At 41.2% G+C, this 20,884-nt stretch overlaps 1 protein-coding gene and 1 long non-coding RNA gene across 4 annotated transcripts in view; one reads left to right on the top strand and one right to left on the bottom strand.

The window, feature by feature from the left end:
* LOC117191854 (techylectin-5B-like) overlaps positions 1 to 20,884 on the bottom strand; it is a 196,789-nt gene that overhangs the window by 90,457 nt on the left and 85,448 nt on the right. The window lies entirely within an intron of this gene.
* On the top strand, positions 1,040 to 3,146 carry LOC117191857. The gene is made up of 3 exons (XR_004474088.1): positions 1,040 to 1,724; positions 2,090 to 2,289; positions 2,351 to 3,146. It is a non-coding gene; the product is annotated as an uncharacterized LOC117191857 (long non-coding RNA).

A 20,884-nucleotide genomic window follows, 5' to 3' on the forward strand; every position in this document is an offset into this window, starting at 1 on the left:
ATACCATTGATTTCAAGAACCCTAAAGAACAGTGAGCTAAACTGCGCTGCTAACGAGCGGAAGCTTTTGGCAATTGTGTGGTCCTTGGTCCATCTACGAAGACTGGGACAAAAATGTATTCCAAACACTCACGTTTAAGGGGATCACAACGCTGGAAAACACGCATCGATGAGCTCGGTGAGAAGCTCTTTTATAAACCAGGCAAAGAGAACCACATCGCAGACGCATTGTCCAAATATTAATGCATTAGAAAACAGCGCACCACAATCACAGGAATCAGATTATCCTTGAAGACTCGCGTTTTCCTTTGAAGCAGGTTTTTGTTCTTTTCGGACAAAAATGTTCTTGTTATGGTCACGGAAATAAGCTGACCTCTCTGTATGTAGAAGAAACGGTAGAGGCAGACTTCAGGACAACGAACACAAAGGAATGACCAGTACAACATTCTGCGAAGCGTCGATGAGCGTCTCTTGTGCCCAAGCCTTGTATTCCGGTACACATCATTCCACATCACACTTGTCGACGACGGGATCATAGCTATCACCGATCAGCCAGCAGCGTGGCGTTCCACATCTCTGGTACGTATCTAGTCACGTTCAACGACTATGACGTCATAAATGGCTCTCGGTATAGGAATCTTCAAAGCCAAAGCCATTAACCAAAAAGGTAAAACAAGGAGCCGATAACTTCAGGCCGATGATCTAATTCTGCCTAGGACTAGTTATTTGTGTTCTAGCATGTAGCATTGCCAGTCTGGTCGACGAGCATAAACATTATTAAGTGGACCAAATGCTCCTTGTGCCGCGTCTAGTAACAGAACACTCAAAAGGCGCAGCGTCAGCAAAAGTGGTTGCGGTTAATTTCCAGGCAGCTGAACAGCTCTGGCTTGAAGAATGTAGGGACACAGCAGCTACGCAACATGACACCCGCTTCAGCAGATTGATGCGGTGGCGACTGCGCAGTCCTACGCTTGTATTAATACCTGAAACCACGAATTTCCTGCTGTGGGCATGCTAAGAGCCACTCAGGTGTATTTATACCTTGCCGTGCCTTGCTTGACTCTGGTTTTCAGCTCAACTTTATCAGTGCTCGTCTTGCTAAGCAACTCCAACTCAAAATTCATAATGTAGCCGTCTCCATATCTGGTATAGACGAAGCAACCCTATTTTCTAACATGTCCGCTGACATTTCAGCACAGTCACGTGACAGATTCAGCACAAAATTTTTTTCACATCATTCGTACGATGACGGATTCAACCTTACTTTGGATAAGATATCTCAGAATAGAATATCCCCAAAAACATCCCACTGGCGGATCCAACGTTTTTCAAATCCTAAAGAATAGATTTGTTACTTGCCGGACAATTTTTCGATCTCATTTGCATCGGCCAAATTCGAATATCGGATAACCTACCAACGCTCTAAAAGATCAAGCTCGGATGAAGCTCAAAATGAAAAGATAAGGAAGTACAGTAGCGTATGGAACTAAAACTGCTACGTTTCTAGCAATTCGAGCAATGAAACAGCTAACCTACGATGAAGAGCTTACCTTTCTATTAGATGCAAAGAGATTTGTCGAGCATTCTACATAGACGATTTAATCTGAGGAGGGGACTCTATCGAAGAAGGCATTCGAATCCGCCAGCAAGTAAACTTTGGAAAACTTTCCAATCAGGAAATGATGCTCGAACGATCCTGATGCCTTGAAAGGAGAAAGATAATAGGTTTGTGAGGAGGTTTGGTATAATGCCCTAGTTCTGATTGGCTGCTCTTCATTTTTTTCGGAAGTACCAGTCACAAGGCTCGATGAAAGCTAGATTCTACGATCCTCTAGGATTGATCGCGCCCATCATTACCAGGTTGAAGGTATTTCTCTAAGCAGTCGTTACACTTTGACTGGATTAAAGTCATTTCGCAGCTCTCATTTGTTAGCAGTTTCAAATTTCCCGTTTCCTTCTGATTCCTCTGGCTACACATGAACTGCATGGATTTCGCGACGCCAGCACAGCCGCTTATGGTGCGCGCGTATTTGTCCGATCCGAATTGCAGAGTTTTTTTACATCCACATTAACGTCTTTGTATCCAACAGGGAATATCGGAAACCCTGGAGCGCACGAAGAGCATGACCTGGCATCATCTGGCCTCCCAGCTGAACCCTGCGTACATTTTATCGCGTGGAAGCACTCCTCTGGAACTTTTGGACACACAGCTGTGGCACAATAGACTCTCATTCATACAGTCCAATACCTCGAATTGGCAACTTGTTAATTCTACAAGTCATTTGCTAAGGTACACCGTATTTTCCCAAACGTGTACAGATTTATATCGCTAAAATGATCTTATTCCAAAGGTCCACTCACTTCAGATGAGATCAAGCGCTGAACTCATTTATTTATAGAAAAAATTCAGCTTTCGCACTTCCTCAAGGAATACAATGCGCTCAGTTTAAATAAGCCTCTTCCAACAGAAGCAACCTTCGTTCTTTGTGCCCATTGTTGGATGCCAAGGGACTCTTAAACATCGGCGTTCGTCTTCAGAACTCAGACTTGGAATATGAAGCAAAGCATCCGTTATTGTAGCCTAAACGCTACTCAGTCACCGCAGAAATAATTACACATTATCATCTAAAATTTCTTCATGCCGGTTCGTAATTTTTCCTAGCAACGCTCCGTAAGCGATACTGGCCTTTTGGAGGCATCAAGTCTGTATCGAATATCATCAACAAATGCGTGCGCAGCTTTCGCATGCGACCTAAACTTCTGGACCAAATCATGGCCCCATTACCAAGTGAGTGTGTGCATCAAATTTTGCGGTCCATTTTAAATCAGAAGTCAGGAATCGCTCGCCAACGAAATGCGACATCTCAATATGCTTTGCAACGGTCGGCAGCAACGTGCTGCTGAAGGAGGACAATGCACCAGGTGGCCACCTGGTCAAATCGACAGCGCAATTTCTGTGGGTGACGGCATCGTGAGAGTAACAGTCATTCGTGCAGAAAATGGTCTGGTCAAAAGAGCCATTTCCAAAATCGCCATCCTGCCAATCGAGCCGACCTCGGTTGAAAGCTTGAATCCTTCAACGGGGGAGCATATTCGCAGCAAACCTAAAATATATTATTACTTTCAAAAATCCCGACATTGAAGTCACATAGAATAATTTTAAGGTAACACTATTGTTTCAATAGTAGTTACCGATATAATTTTTATTGGTACGGAAGTTAAGCACATCAATACTGCAGTCTGAAGGCTCTTATTTTTTTGATTTAAATTTGAAATTTAAGGGCCGAACTGGGGTGCAAAATACTAGCTCCTCAAAATAAACTCAGAAAATTATCATAGAACTCCTTAGGTGTGCGGATCAACAGATCTGGCAGCTTTTGGATGCAATCGCAAGACTTTGGTACTTTCACCAAAAATGGAAGAAGCCAATTATATTGATGATTACTAAACCAGGATAAGACAAAACGCAGCCATCGTTGTACAGACCAACAGACCTGCTTATTTGTTTTTTCCATGATATTTGAAAAAGTTCTCCTACTGCGCATCTGCATATACATCCAAACTAGCAACATTGTACCATACCATAATACCAATTCGGTTTTCGAGAAAAGGACTGAAAGATTGAGCAGGTCAACCGCATCACGTCAGAGATTTGACGGAAATATTGTACGGCACGATTCCTGGAATTCCTAGACTGCCTTATGTACAAAATAACAAAGCTACTTTCACAAAACGCAAATCTCTAAAATAGAGTCTTTGCGATGAGAGGCAACCTTAAATGATCGCATAATAAAAGCTGGAGTGCCCCAAGCGTTCTCGGACCTCCATGTCTTGTACACAAGTAACCAGGTAACAACCTCAACGTTTGTTGATGACACCGCGATTCTTAGTCGCTCCAGATGCCCAGTTAAGGCAACTGCCCAATTAGCCTGCCGTCTATTTACTGTGGAGAGATGGTTTTAGTTGAGTCTCAACAAACAAAGCTGTTCTCTTTTGGTTTTAAGCAATGCACGCGTTTCACAAGGTAACGATGTAGTTTACCTGGCCGTCCATTTAGACAGACGGCTCACCTGGCGCAAGCACATAGAAGCCAAGAAGAAGTATATTACAATAAAAGAAAGTAATCTCCACTGGCTAATAAGCGTTCGCTCTTCCCTAATCTTGGACTATAATGTCCTCATGTACAACTCCGTGCTGAAATTTATCTGGACTTATGGCTCCGACCAACGTCGACATTACCCAGCAAGCACATTTGTGAATCCTAGGAACCATTACTCTGGCATGGTATCTCCGTAAGGAGAATATTAAACTCGTTAAAGATGAGATACTAGGACAAAAGGGAAAACCAAAAAACAAAGCTCGCTTCCTATCCAAATCCCCTAGCAAGATCGCTACTTTAAGTTTTACAACCAACGTTTAAAAACATCAGATGTTTTTTGCACGTAGCGATGTGCAAATAAAAAGAAAATTGAGCCCACCATCAACTACGAGAAATAGCGCATTCAAAATAGAAAACTGAAAAAGCTGAAAATGCCGTTCCACCTTGATAAACCGTATGGGTACGGCTTACCAGAGTAGCTTTTCGGGTTGTTGGTAGGTAGTTTAGGAAAATTGGGCAAAGAGATTGGCCATTGCGTGATTATTATTTGAAGATAGCAAGGATGGGTGTGCGGACGTTCTAGACTTACTGTTTACGAAGCTGTAAAACTGTTTAGGGTCTTGAGAAAAACGTATAAAATACACTTGTAACAGATATCGGACAGGAGTCCGGATACAAAATGTGTTTACTCCAGCTCTTATAGTCTCTGAGATCTAGGCGCTCATTCGAATGGACGGACGAACAGACAAGCGGACAGACAGACATGCGATAGAGCTCATCGGCTTTTGATGCTGATCAAGAATATATATACTTTATAGTGGGGTCGGAAAAGTTTTCTTCTGGCTGTTACAAACATTCACTCTCACTAAAAATCGAATGTCGAGAGACACTTCGAAAGTAGGATGGTAAGCGTCTTCAGGTATACTGAGCGGAAACGCTCGGGTTTACAACACTATAGTCGGAACACGGGGAATTTTTCACATGATTGACTTGAGACAGGGACAAGTCGTCAACAAAGTCATGTCGTGACATGGGAACTAGGTGACTAGACTCGTTTACCTAAGACCAAACAGTTTCTGGCAAGTTGAAGACACCAAGAACTATCATATGATCTTTATCTGATGGCGAGGAAAAAACGTTTTTAAAGCTTTTCGTAAATTAAAATATCCGAAGAAGGCGGAATCAAGTAATGACGATAGCAAAGGCGAAAAAAATCAGTTTTACACACAGGAATTCCAGCTCTTGTTGAACTTAGACTGTGAAATATTCCGACGTGTTGTTCTACTCCAATGATCAGAACCCCACGTCGAGACCGACCTGACAAAACTTCGGATCTAAGAATGTCTGCTTTTAACCAGGTCTCGGTAAACACAATAACATGGGATGAAAATGCGTCACTATCCCGAAAAAGAGTGCTGGCTTACTGCGTAAGCCTTTAAAATACTGATAGGTTACTACAAGAGGAGAAGATAGTTTTTTTGGACGAGTGGAAGTATAGAAGATAAGAAAGTCACGTTGGGCTGATTTTGACTAGTGAGAGCTATGGAGACAATGAGCTGGGGAGACGCTTATCTTAAAGGAAGTTATCTCCCTGGCATAAGAGAAGTTCAACTTCTCCACCTTTAAGCCGACGGCTTTTATTTTGCTATGTATAAAACCAGGTACGGCATTAGATGTGCGGTCAGTGGCCACCGTTCGACGAAAATGAACATGATAATGAAAACATTACATATCCAAAACTGTAAGTTTAAACTAAAATGTTTGTATGGTCAAGAGGCATTAGCTTTTCTAAATTATAAAGTTATTTAAAAGTAGGCGTAACATACCAGAGTATGTGTGAGAGTGGGGTTGGCGCACGAGCGAAGCGATTCCGTAGAGGATTGCGTGTCCATAATATAATATAATTAATTAATAATTATTAAATAATTAATAATTATAATATAATTAATACATAATATAATAATAACCAAGAAATTTTAAAACAATGGATATATTTATGTTGTAAGAGAAATAGTTGCAAATAAAAGATCAAGCGGATGATATAACTATTGCATATATTGCAAATGAAGGATCAGATATAGGATCAGACAATAAACTCCAGGAAAACTTCTTAGAAGCTCGTCGAGACGTGATTAAAGAAGTGGAAAATTGTAATCGAAAATCGGAGAATTGGAAAATCGTCTGGATTATGCAAGAGTAAATGGAAATGGGTATTCCTGTTTATGATTGCTGTGTCTGGAATTCAATTATACTTTCTAGAGGATACCAGATAAAAGCTTTTGTCCACGGTATGTGACATCGGAAAACGCGCTTCACTATGGTTTTTATGCCCATCACTCTTTATATGCCGTCCATCGCCTAAATAGCATACTCTACTGGCTGAGGTTATCGAATGTTATTTAATTATTCGGGAGTGGAAATCATTACCAGGATTAATCACTCAAAACTAGGTACTCTCGAGGTACACTTGTTTTGAAATCTTACCATTCGAGACATGGTGTGCCGACATTAGACACATTTATTTCTCATTCAATAATTCAGAGTCGATTGAGAAAGAGAAATGTGGAGACTTTGAATGGGATGCGACTATGAAGGAATTCAAAATATTTTGATGAAGAAACTTCCTTTTAACACATTAGAAGAGAAGGAACTAAGTTCGTGAGGATAGGAAAACTGATCTGAGGATGCGATCGTTATGCTTTTTTAAAAGGCAGCAACGAGGGGCCGCGGGTAAATTTAACCGTTCGACTAAGAAGCACCGTTCAAGAGACTGGCAGCTGTAATACTTGGAACCGATACAAGACATCTAGTTCCATTGAATGAAAGCATAGAGCAGTCGCTTCCAATTTGGATATTGATAGAATAAAGGCCCAAAAAGATCTAGGAACTTCACCGACTCCGATATTTCATGAATTGTTTACTTCTGCGGCATGGAGATTCCCCAAATGTTATCCGATTCGTGTAATTTTTTTTGTGTCAATAAATCAATTCCTGACAAATTAAATACTACATTTTTTGATATCATGTTCATTCATTTAAATGAAAAATTTCCAAATAACTCCTTTTTCAACCATCATGTAGTAATTTGAGCAAACAGAGGAAAAAAATGCATTAAAATTAAAAAAAAAAACGATTTCTTTAACATAAACAAAATTGTAACCAATAGGTTATTTTATTTTCTATAAGGCCCTAGACATTCTCTATCGGATTGAAGTCGGGGCTGTTAGATGGCCAATCTAAGGCCCCGTTCCGGCTTCAAAATTGTAATCTGTCGTAGAAAAATAATCGAAACTAGTTAGAATGCATTTTCAATAATACCAAAACGTCATAGAATCACTGACACAGAGTGATGATGACAAGGTACAGAATATTCCTGAAAGATGGAATTTTTTTCCCTCTCAGCAATTGATTTCATACTGGGCACAACAACTGACCACTTTTTTGTATGTACCATACCTTTAATCATTATTAGTGATTCAGTTGTATATTTAGATATGCTTCCCCATATTTTCACCATCAGTCTCATCCGACAAAATGTTTCGTGACCACTCAGATTCAACGCAATTTGATTTTTTTTTAGACCAATTTAAGCGAGCTTTCTTAATTTGACTATTTAAAAGTGACTTTTTCGCAGGTGTCCTTGGCATCAAGCCCATCTCCTTTAGAAGGCGCTGTAAATTTCGAACTAAAATTTTTTTTGCAACCGATCCTGAGGCTTGTTTAATAATAACATGATCTTTCCTTATCCCATTAATTTGTTCTATTCTAATTTAAATTTTTTTTCACGTTTGATCAAAATTATCGAAAAATCGTTACAAACGTGTGATTTAAAAAAAGTATAAAACCAATTCTCTATTTTATATTCCTAACACCGGAAATATGTTCGGTAAGAACAAAATATATTTTATATTAGCATAATAGTAGAGGTTGAGTATCGGGTGTCTTGGGTGATCTACTGGCATTGGTGTGATTTTAAATACGAAGAGCTTTATTTTCTTTCTGTAGAAATATAAAATGGCATGTTACTTTAAAATCCGATAGCTCTCTTTGAAGTTATTATAAACCCCAATATTTTTTTTAGGTTTAAAAGTACCAGCTGTAGATGTTAAATAGAATTATAAAATAATTATATATACAGTACATCTTCATAAAGCCTATATTAACATACGAAAATGAGTAGCCCAACACTAGTTGTTATCTCTATTCTACGGTTTTGGTCAAATAAACTCAATTTTTTCCAACAAAGTAGCATTGATAATTGTAACAATGTCCGCTGGATATTTATATGGGTTCCAATATTTGAATAAATTGATATGTACTATGCAGCTGTTTATGTTTTTGTTAATTTCAAGTATGATTAAATCTTGTGACAAAATGATTTCTGTACATATACATATGGATGTATATATATGTATGTACTTATTCATCTGATTGGTTGAACGTCCTGAAAAAAGAATCGCAAAAGTCAATCGTCCATAAATTAAATGTATGATTTTGTAAGTACCTAAAACATGTACAGCTTATAGTTCATCCCTATTCTGACCTTTTTCACATGAGCATGAGTAGCTTAAACTTAGTTTTTCCATATCTGGGAGAACTTTGACTGGCGATATAAGGCGATTGCTCCATTCTTTAAATAGTGTCATGTTATAGCAATAGATGTGCTGAGGTAAAAGGTTTTCCTCAACAAACTTCCGCGCAGCTAAAGCGATCTCCTTTGCACGTATGTCGTTGTCTTTTGCCCATCTTATTTTTTCTATGATATCGCTTGATTGGCACATAATGTTTTTACGGCAGCAGCTTGCTATAAAAATGCTCATAGTAGGGCGATTCTTGTTTGAATACTAAGGAACCACCAGCAAGGAGATAGGGTAGCCGATATGCTGCAACTGCCCCATCAATATTCAGCTGATATTTATACTAAAAATATATTTATGAGTGTAAAGTAAAGCGAAGCTTTTTTTAACATACCCTAAAAAACTCATATTTTTGTTCTTCATTGCGAAAAAAGAAAAAGTTGGTAATAGATGCATTGATCAAGTCTGGAAATTTCCTGGCCAAATCGATTAATTTTAGCCTTTCTCGCCTGGAATCTCGACCGCGAAAAAACCCTATTTCTTCTTTGTTGTCCCATGGAATATCAGTTTGCTGAACTGAGAGCATATCTAACATGACTCGTCCCATGTTCTCCAACGTCGACTCGGTTATATCGTAAGTCGGTAACGTAATGTCATAACTATCATCACTTCCACAACAGGAAAATATGGGATAGGGTCCTGAAGTTCTTTGTTGGCCACCTTTTCTTGAAAGTGGCCAATCACCAAGATTTAAATAAAATTCCATTTCTGGTAACCAAACTACACGTGCAAGCGCTGAAAACGTTGCATCCATAAACATCTTAAAGCCAGTATATTTGCCAAAACATTTTCTCCAAATTTGTTGCTGTTTGATTACATAGTGGCATAAAGAAATACTTTCAAAGGCGTTATATCGTTTTAATATATTCTCTCTAATGGCACTAAAGCTTACGCGTTTAAATAAATGCAAGTTCCAAGATATCTGTTTTTCTTTTGAAAAATCCGAACATCTATTTTTCAATAACCAAATACACTTGCTCGCATATCTCTGCGTACACTTAGAAAACGAACTACATTTTCATGTTTAGTTGCGGATAACTTCTAATATAAGGCACTTTGGGCAATGGACCATATATTCAAATTCTGAAAGAAAACCTTCAGCAGAGTGCCCAAAAATTACAGCTTGAAGACGACTTTTGCTGACAACAGGACAATGATCCGACGCATACTGGCCACAATGGTAAGCTCTGTTTGCTTTACAATGTAAAAAATGAACTTCGATCGCCTCCTTAGTCCCCAGACCTAAATCCCATAGAACATCTATGGGATTTACTCGATCGCAGGATTCGTAGGCACACCATAAGCTCTAAAAACTTGTTGAAGGAAGTTATCGTGGAGGAATGGGGCAAAATAACTGCCGAGAACACCAGGAATCTGGTTGACTCAATGCCTAGACGTCTGGTAGATGTTTTAAAACGATAGGGAGATCCCACAAAATATTAACAACTTAGAATTTTAGTCGTGTACGCAGAATAGTGTACGCAGACTTTTGAGGTGTCAAATTTTTCTTATGTGTTTTTTAATGATTTTTTTCCTATTAAGTTTGTTTTATTGAATAAAAAACGAATGTAATGTAAGATATGAATATTAGTTTATAAGATTTGAATATTAGTTTAAGATTTACTCATCGATAGTATTATAAGAAATACCAATGTACTCGATATATCGATACTTGTCCTCGACAAGTATCGATATGCCAACACACATTCATTCGAATACGCCGATCAAGAAAGAAGAACATATAATAAAACCGTGCTATTAAAAGTTTACATCATGGCGCGTACCTAAAATTGTTTGCGGAAGGAAAAAATTAACATATTTCAAGACGTTCGCTGATAGTTTTAATCAAAAAGACATTTTCCGAAGCTTCTGGGGGTGCCTCACACGTCTACGAAGACGGCGCGAAGAAATTCCCAAAGCTTCATCAATTAAGTCGAAAAACCTGGAATTTACTGCATGGCGTTCCGGAATAACTCTTAAAACGGCTCTTGGAACTCCGTCTGGACCCTGAGAATCATGGCAAGCATAGGAAAGACAAGGATGGCCACGGAGAAGGTGACGGGAGTTAAAATTCGCATGGAAACGCTGGAGAAGCTAAATCCGCCATGCGGGTAGGAGTAAAGATGGCGGCAAAAACGGCTCCGCAGCTTTTGGCTTCTAAACTGCTGTGCAAGAAACCAAACTTGTCGACGAACGTGTCGACAAACATGTCCACGAACACGACAACAAGCATGACATCAAACATTTCTACGACGAAAGAGAGAGAGAAGACTGACGCGGTTTGTTTGGCTTCCGTGAGTACGAAAAACGGAAGTAACCGCAAAATCATCGTTAGCAAGTATTATGAGGGGCATAAAGGCCCATACATTGTTTGTATCGACAAAATGAGTGCGAATAATGCCAGAATTGCTATAAACCAGTTTGATCTATCCGATCTACTGCTGAAACAGGGCATTAGCGATATCGAGGAGGTTGCTAGAATGGGCTATGGCAGGTGCAAGATTGTGTGCGGGTCGGCGGAGTGTGCAAACGGGCTAGTGGAAAACAGTGTTTTCGCTGCTCAAGGGTACTCAACCCGAATCTTTAGGCACTTCGTCCAAAAAGCAGGGTTAATTTTTGGGATCCCCGGGCACTACTCGGAGAACCAGCTAGCGGAGCTTGTAACCTCGGATATCCCAATTGAGGAGATAGTTCGGATTACGCGAAGGGATAGAGCATCGGGGGAACGTGTACCTACTGGCAGGGTGAAACTCTGGTTCAGAGGAGAGCAGTTACCAACCAAAATCAATTTTCTATATTCTAAAGTAGAAGTGAAACCTTTTTTTCAGCTTATTCAATGTTTTAGGTGTTTTAGGTTTGGCCATCTGGCGCAACATTGCAAGAGTGGAGCGAAATGTTTCAAATGCGGACAAGATCACAGCAAAGATATTATCTGCTCAGGGCTGGTCTGTGCTAACTGCAAGGGGGAACATGCTGCCACCCACCCGCAGTGTGAGGCCAGGAAAAAAGCGTACGCCATTCAAAAGTGCATGACACTGGAAAACCTAACTAGAGCTGAGGTCAAGGCTAGATATCCGATCCTTTTTGATAGAACTTCCCCCAACCTAAGGGATCAAGGGGAATTTCCTAGACCCAGTTGGCAATCTAACCGCTCCCCTGAATTCTTAAATAACAGCTTAGAGTCCGCCAGGGAAATTCATTCTGTCACCTCTTTCGCGGAAGTGACCAAATCCAATAGGGTTGCCGCCCGGAACGCAGAGGCGGCCAAGGCAGCAGCCAACATGGCAGAGTGGAAGAACTCAATAAACTCAGACTACGTCCAAATGAGCGAGAAATTTGTGAGATCTTCATCCGTGGCATCTTCTCTGGCCCAGGATAAGCTAAACGCACTAGGAGCCAAACTCACAGCGTTCCTGATTGATCCAAACAACATCATTAAAGGGGATTCTTTAGCGAATAAATTTATTAAGGAAATTAGAGAATTTGTCAATGCTTCCAACGCAGAACTAGATAGGCGTCAGATTGCCCAAGGGATGGCAGTTGGTTCTCAAAACATCCAACAATGAAGATTCTTCAGCTAAATATTCAAAGACTGACACACAACAACAACAAACAGCTCCTCTCAATGTTCCTAGATAAGAACGCAATAGATATTGCCATCCTCTCAGAGATTTGGGTGTTGAACAACGCGGACTGCAGCATTTTAGACTATAACTTTTTCTGCAGGCCCAGAGAGGACGGCTACGGCGGGGTTGGCATCTACGTCAGGAAAAACATTCAATTCAGCATTTTAAGAATAGAGAACGACTTGGAAATTTTAGGAATAAAAACATTAAACCTCAAGAGCAATTTCAATATTTTTAGCATATATGCACCGCCATCAACAACAGTTTCACAGTTTAAATCGGGCACAAAAAAGTTTTTCGAATTCGCGGCTTCGCTTGACATACCCTCAATAGTGGGCGGGGACTTCAACGCTAGGTCTTCTATCTGGGGAAGTCCGATCTGTGATCGCAAGGGTCGCAGCATTGAGAATTCCACCCGGGAGGCCGGATTTATCTGCCTAAACGACGGTTCGGTACGACGGACCTTCTCCAGGAGCCCATCTCAATTCTCCGTTCTTGACCTTTCTTTTTCGAACTACAGAAATGGAACTATTAACTGGCAAGTCCGTAAAACAAAAATTACGAACAGCAACCACTTCCCAATTGTATTATCAGTGCAAGGCCTAAATTCCCCCCTCCAAGGCAAGAAGATCCTTCACAACAGAATAGCCCGGATTCTGGGTGCAAGTGATTTCTCAAATCTGGAGGAGCTCAATGAAAAAGTGAAATCCCTGACCTTAAAAAACACGGTCACATTCCCAAGCAAGAACAAGTACGTTGCTAAGAAATGGTGGAACGAGGAAACGGAATTCTTTTTCGCGTGAGAAACGCTTGCAGGCAAAAATTCTACCTCACCAAAAAATTGGCTGATGCCAGAGCAACCTTAGAAGCTGACAAAAATCTACAAAATCACGTAAAAAATCTTAGAAAGCGCAACTTTTCCAAGTTTATAGAAGAGGTCTCCTCATCGCCCTCTATGTGGAGCAGGGTGAAGAACATCAAAAAATACGGTCAAATCAAAAATGTAGGGAACAAATGGACGAACGAAGATGACAAAAACTTTCTCAATATGGTTAAAGGAACCCCATCCACGTCAAACAGTAGGCCCCTAAGAAAATTCCCTCCCTTTGTTAGGACCAGACGACCCGGAACCCCTGGAACTGGAAGAATTCCTGGCCTTCCTAAAAACCAGGAACCCCAATTCGGCTAGAGGCCCTGATGGCATCTCGTTCAGGATGCTTCAAAAGCTACCAAGTGGGAAAAAACAAGACATTTTTGAAATTATAAATAAAGTATGGCTGAGTGGCGTCATCCCTGAAGTCTGGCGCAGGATAAAAGTGGTACCCATCCCCAAGAAGAATGCAGACCCTACTTCCTTCCAAAACCATAGGCCGATTTGTTTGATTAACACGCTGTTTAAATCCATAGGGGTTGATAAAGTTGAAGTTGGACGAGCACATAGCAAACTGTGACCTGCTGCCGGTCAGGTCCCATGCCTTCAGGAGAAACAGGTCCACGGCTCTTTGCATCAACGACCTTATCAACAAAGTTCTGGCGCTGAAGGCGAGGGGTTGTCAGGTTGTCGCAGCTTGCCTAGATTTACAAAGAGCGTTCGACTACGTAAGAGTGGACACACTCGAGCACAGGATGAGGGATATGCGGTTCAATACAAGCCTCACGGCTTGGATCTCCAGCTTCCTTAACAGACGAATTCTCATAAAGGGCAAAAGCGAGGTAGAGGTGAACAGAGGTGTTAGCCAGGGTAGCTGTCTCAGCCCAACCCTTTTTAACCTTTACACAGCCGAACTACATGATATTAACAGTCATAACTGCTTACTGTTTCAGTATGCTGATGACTTTTTCATAGTTTGTTTTCATAAAGACGTATCCATTGCGAAAGGTGTGCTGGAAGACAGTATAGATAAGTTCGAAGAAAAATGCAATAGGCTAAACCTGTCATTCAATCCGGTGAAGTCTAAAGTGATTTACTTCAACAATCGTAGAGCTGCGCTAAATATCTCGCATCAAGGAGTTGAGATCAGACAAGTAGAGCAGATCAAATACCTAGGCAGGACTATCTCAGCAAACAACTCAGCCTCTGGTCACATTGATCTGGCCATCTCGGAATCGAACAGAAACTGTGCATTTCTCAGATTACTCAGTGGGTGTCACTATGGTATCAGCCCCAAAAGAGGGCTTATATTTTACAAGGCATTTGTCAGAAGTAGGCTAGAGTACGCGTGCTCATCATTCTGCAACCTGTCCAAATCTGCCTTGGCCAAAATCAAATCCCACTGCAACCATCACCTCAGAAAGTCGCTGGGTCTGATAATCTGCACTCCCGTTCCTATTATATATCACATGGCAGGAGAACTTCCCCCGCACTACAGGATGAGATTCCTGGCGGCGAAAGAGTTGGTTAAGGTGTTTGCATTTAATCTCTCAGCAAGTGAAACAGTGTCAGCAAATAGGGATTTAAACACGGGCTTCGCTAAGGCATATCGGGAGTTTGGCAGCATAATAGATAGAGTTGAGGTTTTCGAGAACACAGCTTCATTTTGCACTAAAATTAGCTCCGACTTAGAATTTTTCAAGGGTTCTGCACCCAACAAGCACGCTATAGACCAGGCAGGTATCATGCTGCTCCACGGGGAAAAGAAGGATCAGCTGACAAAGGGTGGTTTTGAAATCTATTACACGGATGGGTCAGTCGCAGATGGGCATTCCAGCGCCGCTTTCCTGCACGATAGGACAGGTTTTTTAGATAGCTATTACACGCACAAATCCCTTTCCTCGTTGTCCGCCGAGCTCCTTTCTATCGAGAAGGCATTAGACCATGCTATTTTGTACAATTTTCCTCGTGTCGCGCTCCTGACAGACAGCAGAAACGGGGCCCTTATTCTGGCGAAGAACATTCAGGATAACTCTATCGCCTACAAAATCAGAGAAAAGATCCAACAAAATCCACATCTAAGAACTGTAGAGGTTCACTACATTCCCGGACACGCTAACATCCCTCAGAACACTTCAGTTGACGCAGCAGCCAAAGAAGCCCACAGACGAGGAAAATACACAGTGGTTAAATGGAACCTTAAAGACGCTATGTGCGTAATACACAGAATCTTAAAAGCAGAATGGGAGAGAGAATACGCCGAGTTTGCTAGTATCAAGCACCGAGGTTACTGCTCGCTTTTCCCCTCAACATCATCCAAACCGTGGTTCCTAAATAAAACTAAGCTTAAAGCCATTGATGCTAAAAGAATCAACAGACTGCTTAGTGGTAACGCATTCGATAGGCACACTATCGCCAAAATGCATGTAGTTCCTAGTAACATATGTGATACATGCGATAGTATCGATAACGCCTCGCATTTAATTTTCAATTGTACAAAGTACAACACAACAAGGCAAAACTTCCCATCTCTAAGAAAATATAATGATATTTACAAATTCTTTGAAAAAGAAAACATCAGCGCGTACCAAACACTAATTGACTTCATCGACGAAATTGATGTAAAGCTATAAACAGTACTCCAACATCTTCTATTCTTTGACTTGGCAATTTCCACCTTCAAAAGGCGGGCGGCCAAATAATCCCACGCTACTCACGGGGAGCTTGGTAACTTAAATCCTAAAAAAAAAAAAAAAAAGTTTACATATCAGGTGTGGGGTTTGCCCAAAAAAAAAAAAAACTGCGATGAACAATGCAGACATAAGAGCGAAAACCAAAAGTGAACTTAGCGACATATTGCGTAGCGACATAACGTATATTTTGATCAAGATGCCAACATACACCAATTACGTACAGCAGTGAAAAAAATCATGGAAGACACGCATGAGCTAGGAAATACGGCGCCAAGCGCAGACGAGACTATGCAGGCAGACATTTTTGCAGTCCCGGTTGAGCGCGAGATAGATAGAGACAACCGTAGTGCACAACACGCAGTAAAAGCGGCGCCAGAAGAATATGGTGAAAATGTGCAGAAGGCTCGAGAAGCATTCATGCCGCGACAAGACAACGCTTGTTCGAAATTGACCATGCGATCAGATGAATACGAAGAAGAATCGCGCCGTTTGCAGCAGTTGGAACAATTGTACGTTTCTCGCAAGCGCTTAGCTGATCTCAAATTAAGCATATTGAAAACGGAGAAAGAGGCTATGGAGTTGGAAACGCCGAGAGATTGCATCGACTTGACACACATTGAGGCGTTGATGCGTCCATTTTCTGGAGATGACGACCAGGCTGTAACCAGTTGGATAAGTAACTTTGAGGACATTATGAATTTCCATGGTGTATCCGAGTCCAAATGCTGGATATTAGCGAAGCGGCTGCTAGGCGGATCGGCGAAGGCGAACATCGACCATGTGGCGCCTTTGACTTGGCAATTGATGCGAGCAGAATTGCTCAACGTCTTTGAGCAGAAAGTGACAGCGTGGGACATTGGAAAGCGACTGGAGGCACGGAAAATTGCAAATAATGAAAGCGCATTGCAATATTTCGTCGCAATGTGCAGCATAGCGTCGCAAGCAGACATGGCCACGAGCGATGTGGTCAAATTCATCGTAGAGGGACTGCAGGACAAGACGGGCATGGCAGCATCCATGCTATATTGCAGCACACTCAACGAGTTGCGTGGCGTCGTAGCAATTCGTAGCGATGGTATGACAAAGGGAAAACTAAATGTGAGTATGGCAGTTGGGCAGCAGCAAGGTGGTGGCGCAATGCGTTGCTACAACTGTCGGCAATTTGGGCACGTTATGAAGGAATGCAGTCAGCCAAAGAGACCGGATGGGGCATGTTTTAACTGTTGGAGTACCAGCCACCTATATTCGCAGTGCCCGAAACGAAAGATGGCCACTAGGGTAGCTGCAGTTCAAGATGAGGAGCGACCAGGAGAAAAAAACAACGACGATTTAGCGGCTGTCCAGTTAATCACTTTATGACTTCCGTTTGGTGAACAAAGAGGCGTCAGTATTTTTAGTCTATTTGATACAGGTAGCCCTGTAAGTTTTATTCATAAGTCTTTGATACCGAAGTCGGCTATAGTTGAAGCCTATAATGAAGTTAGGAAATACTATGGACTAGGAGGACAACCAATTCCCATATGGGGAAAATTTAAGTGCCATATTGAATTTTGCACAAAGAAATATATCGTTTTATTAAGCATCGTAGATGATAACATGCTGCCTTTGCCCTTAAAGTTATTGAAGTAAAATTATTAGGAACAAAAGCATTGTAGTGTACATGGATGATATATTAGTAGCGACTAAAACAGTTGAAGAACACATGGATATATTAAAAAGACTATGCATTCGGTTTAGCGAACAAAATTTAGAGATAAATCTAAAAAAGTGTAGGTTTGTCAATCGAAACATCGATTTCCTGGGGTATAAAGTTAATCAAAACGGAATAGTTCCTAGTGATTCCCATATTGAGGCCTTGAAAAAATACCCAGTCCGTCAAAATGTAAAAGCACTGCACTCATGCTTGGGATTCTTTTCGTATTTTCGACGTTTCATGTTGTCATTTGCGACGACAGCTAAGCCCTTGGTGCAGTTGTTAAAAGAAGGTGGTCCGTTTCCCATGAATAGAGAACAGGTGAAGACGTTTGAAACTCTTAAGAATGCGTTGGCAAATCCTCCGGTATTAGCCATTTTTAGCATAAAAAGGAAACCGAATTACATACAGACGCAAGTTCATAGGTCCTTCATAGCATAGGTCCTTCAAAATAATCACGGATTGTAATTCGTTAGTACAGACGTTAACCAGAAAGTCAATTAGTCCTAAGATAGCACGGTGGTCCCTAGAGTTAGAGAACTATGATTACTCCATTATGCACAGACCTGGGGCCAGTATGGCGCACGTTGATGCGCTGAGCAGACAAGATCAAGTGACGAATATGTTAGAGGATGGTTATAGAGTCAAATACGGTTTAGAAAAGTCTAATTTAGAAAAAGATGAGAGTAGAAAGCAATGTACAAGGAATAGTGTAAGTAGAGACAACACTGGTAGTGAGCATAGAGGTACAGTAGAGAACCCTGTGATTAAGTGTAGAGAATTAAATATCAATAGAGAGCGTAGTAGTACCGTACAGAACCCTGCGATTGAGTGTGGAGAATCAAGTGCAGTAGGAAGTAGATTGGGAAATAGGTGGAAGTCTGATGATAGAGAGAACCTTGGTGGTGATTGTAGAGATAACATAGAGAATAGTGAATATAGGGAAAAGGATGGATGGAAGATTGAAATTAGAGATTTGAGCCAATGTAGAGGAAGCGTAAACGATGTGGTGGGGGAGTAAAGTACATTTGTAGTAGGAATTCAGATAAAGAGAAAAAATGTGTTGAGGATACTGTAGAGAGGGACAAGTTAGAGTTTCAGGAGGAAAGATTACTAAAATCATTGATAGTTGGGGTAGTAGGTGCAACGCCAGAAGATGTTGATTTGATATTGCAAACAGAACAGATGCGAGACAAGGAAGTAGTTAGGATTCGAAAAATGCTAGAGGATGGAATTGAAGTAGATTTTGAAATGATAGATGGTATTGTTTACAAGAGGAGTTGTGAAAACAAACTATGTTTCTATGTACCAATGTGTATGGAAGAGCAGTTGATAAGGCGGTCACACGAAAAACTAGGACATCTGGCCGCAGAGAAGTGCGTGAGTGACCTTTTGAGGACCTACTGGTTTCCGTCAATGAGAAGTAAAGTGGCAAGGTTCATCAGAAACTGTCTACCGTGTATACTACTCCCGATGCCTAAAACAATCCATAACAGAACGCTCCATAGTATCCCAAAGTCGTGTGTTCCTTTTCATACCCTACATGTTGATCATTTGGGTCCGTTGCCGAGTATTAGATCTAAGCGAAAACACCTCCTTGTGGTAATAGATGCATTCACTAAGTTTGTCAAATTGTTCCCGGTTAATAGTACCAGCACGCGGGAAGCGAAAGATGCCTTAAGTAAATATTTTGATTTCTATAGTCGCCCTACTAGGATAATATCAGATCGTGGGACCTGTTTCACATCGTTAGAGTTCTCTAGTTTTCTGCAGGAGAGAGGGATAGAGCACATTAAGGTAGCTACAGGTGCACCGCGGGCGAATGGCCAAGTGGAGCGGGTGAATCGTGTTCTTACTCCTATGTTAGGAAAACTGTCAGAGCCCCTTGAGCAAGCCGATTGGTATAGGTTGTTGAGCAAGGTAGAGCACGCCATTAATAACTCCGTTAACAGCAGTACGAAAAAGACATCTAGCACATTGTTATTTGGAATACCCCAGAAAGGACCCGTTGTAGATGAATTTACGCCGATCAAGAAAGAAGAACATATAATAAAACCGTGCTATTAAAAGTTTACAGTAGATAGGTTTAGAAATAAGCAAAGAATATTATAAAACGAGGGGGAACGTTGTGAGTTGCAGCGGACACCGCAACTCTACAGTTATACCCGATATTAAGTCAGTATGGCTCTCGTCCGGCAGACGCCGCTATTATTGAACGACACGACAAAGAGTGCGTGCGAGTGAGACAGAAAATCAGTCTGAGCGTGACGTAAGGGCTGCGTAGCCAGTGCAAATTGATTTGTTCCTTTTGGCTATAAAAATGATCTGATCTGATCCAGATTCAGCTATCTGATAGATATGATCATTATCTATGATTCTGCGTTTTTATTTTTCTCGTATCCTCAATATTGTGGATGCAACAGATTTTCGTCCTTTGTGTGGGCGGAAGGGGGTTGGGCAAAATTTTGAGATATACGTTTTAAAGTGAGATCTAACAGGAGTGCGGATACAAAATTTGGTTACTCTAGCCTTAATAGTCTCTGAGATTTGTGAATATCACCAGATTTTCATCCTTTGCGGTGGCGGAAGGGGGTGTGGCGAAATTTTGAAACAAACTCGTCTCGGTCCGATATTTTTTTCTTGGACGTTGACATGCAATGACTGCATCTTTCAAGAGGCGATGCAGTTACTGCACCGTCAAGTGGCCCGTGTGACACCAGCAGAAGGCTGTTACGCGCGGATCCCAGGCAAAACGCAGCCCTCCTCCCGCCCAACCGACCGAGGGGCGCTGCCGCATGACGCGTGGTGCGTAGCCGAACCAAACGCGAACATGCAAGAAAGATAGATATTAGACTAACATTCGAGGAAAATGAGCACTAAACTTACTAAGAAACTAAGCATGCAATCAAAATACAAATACCACTACAGTTACTAATTAATAGAAAGGTGCGAGGTATATAGAGTCTTTGTTATATAGGGGTCGTCAAATTCCTTTGACCACCTCTTTATAAACCCAAGCACGCCCATGGCCTTATTTACCATGGTAGAAATGTGTTCGGAAAACTTTAACTTGGGGTCTAACATAACACCCAGATCATCCACCAGGGTAATTCTCTCAAGAGAACCACCAAATAGGGTGTAGGGAGCCAACAAAGGGCTAGAACGATGAAATGTCATAACTTTGCATTTCGAGGCATTAAGGTGTAACAAGTTTGCACAACACCATGACTGAAAGTTATTGAGATCTGATTGCAAGCGAGAATGAA

The sequence above is a fragment of the Drosophila miranda genome, assembly GCF_003369915.1.
Source record: "Drosophila miranda strain MSH22 chromosome Y unlocalized genomic scaffold, D.miranda_PacBio2.1 Contig_Y1_pilon, whole genome shotgun sequence".
NCBI classification, from domain to species: Eukaryota; Metazoa; Arthropoda; class Insecta; order Diptera; family Drosophilidae; genus Drosophila; species Drosophila miranda.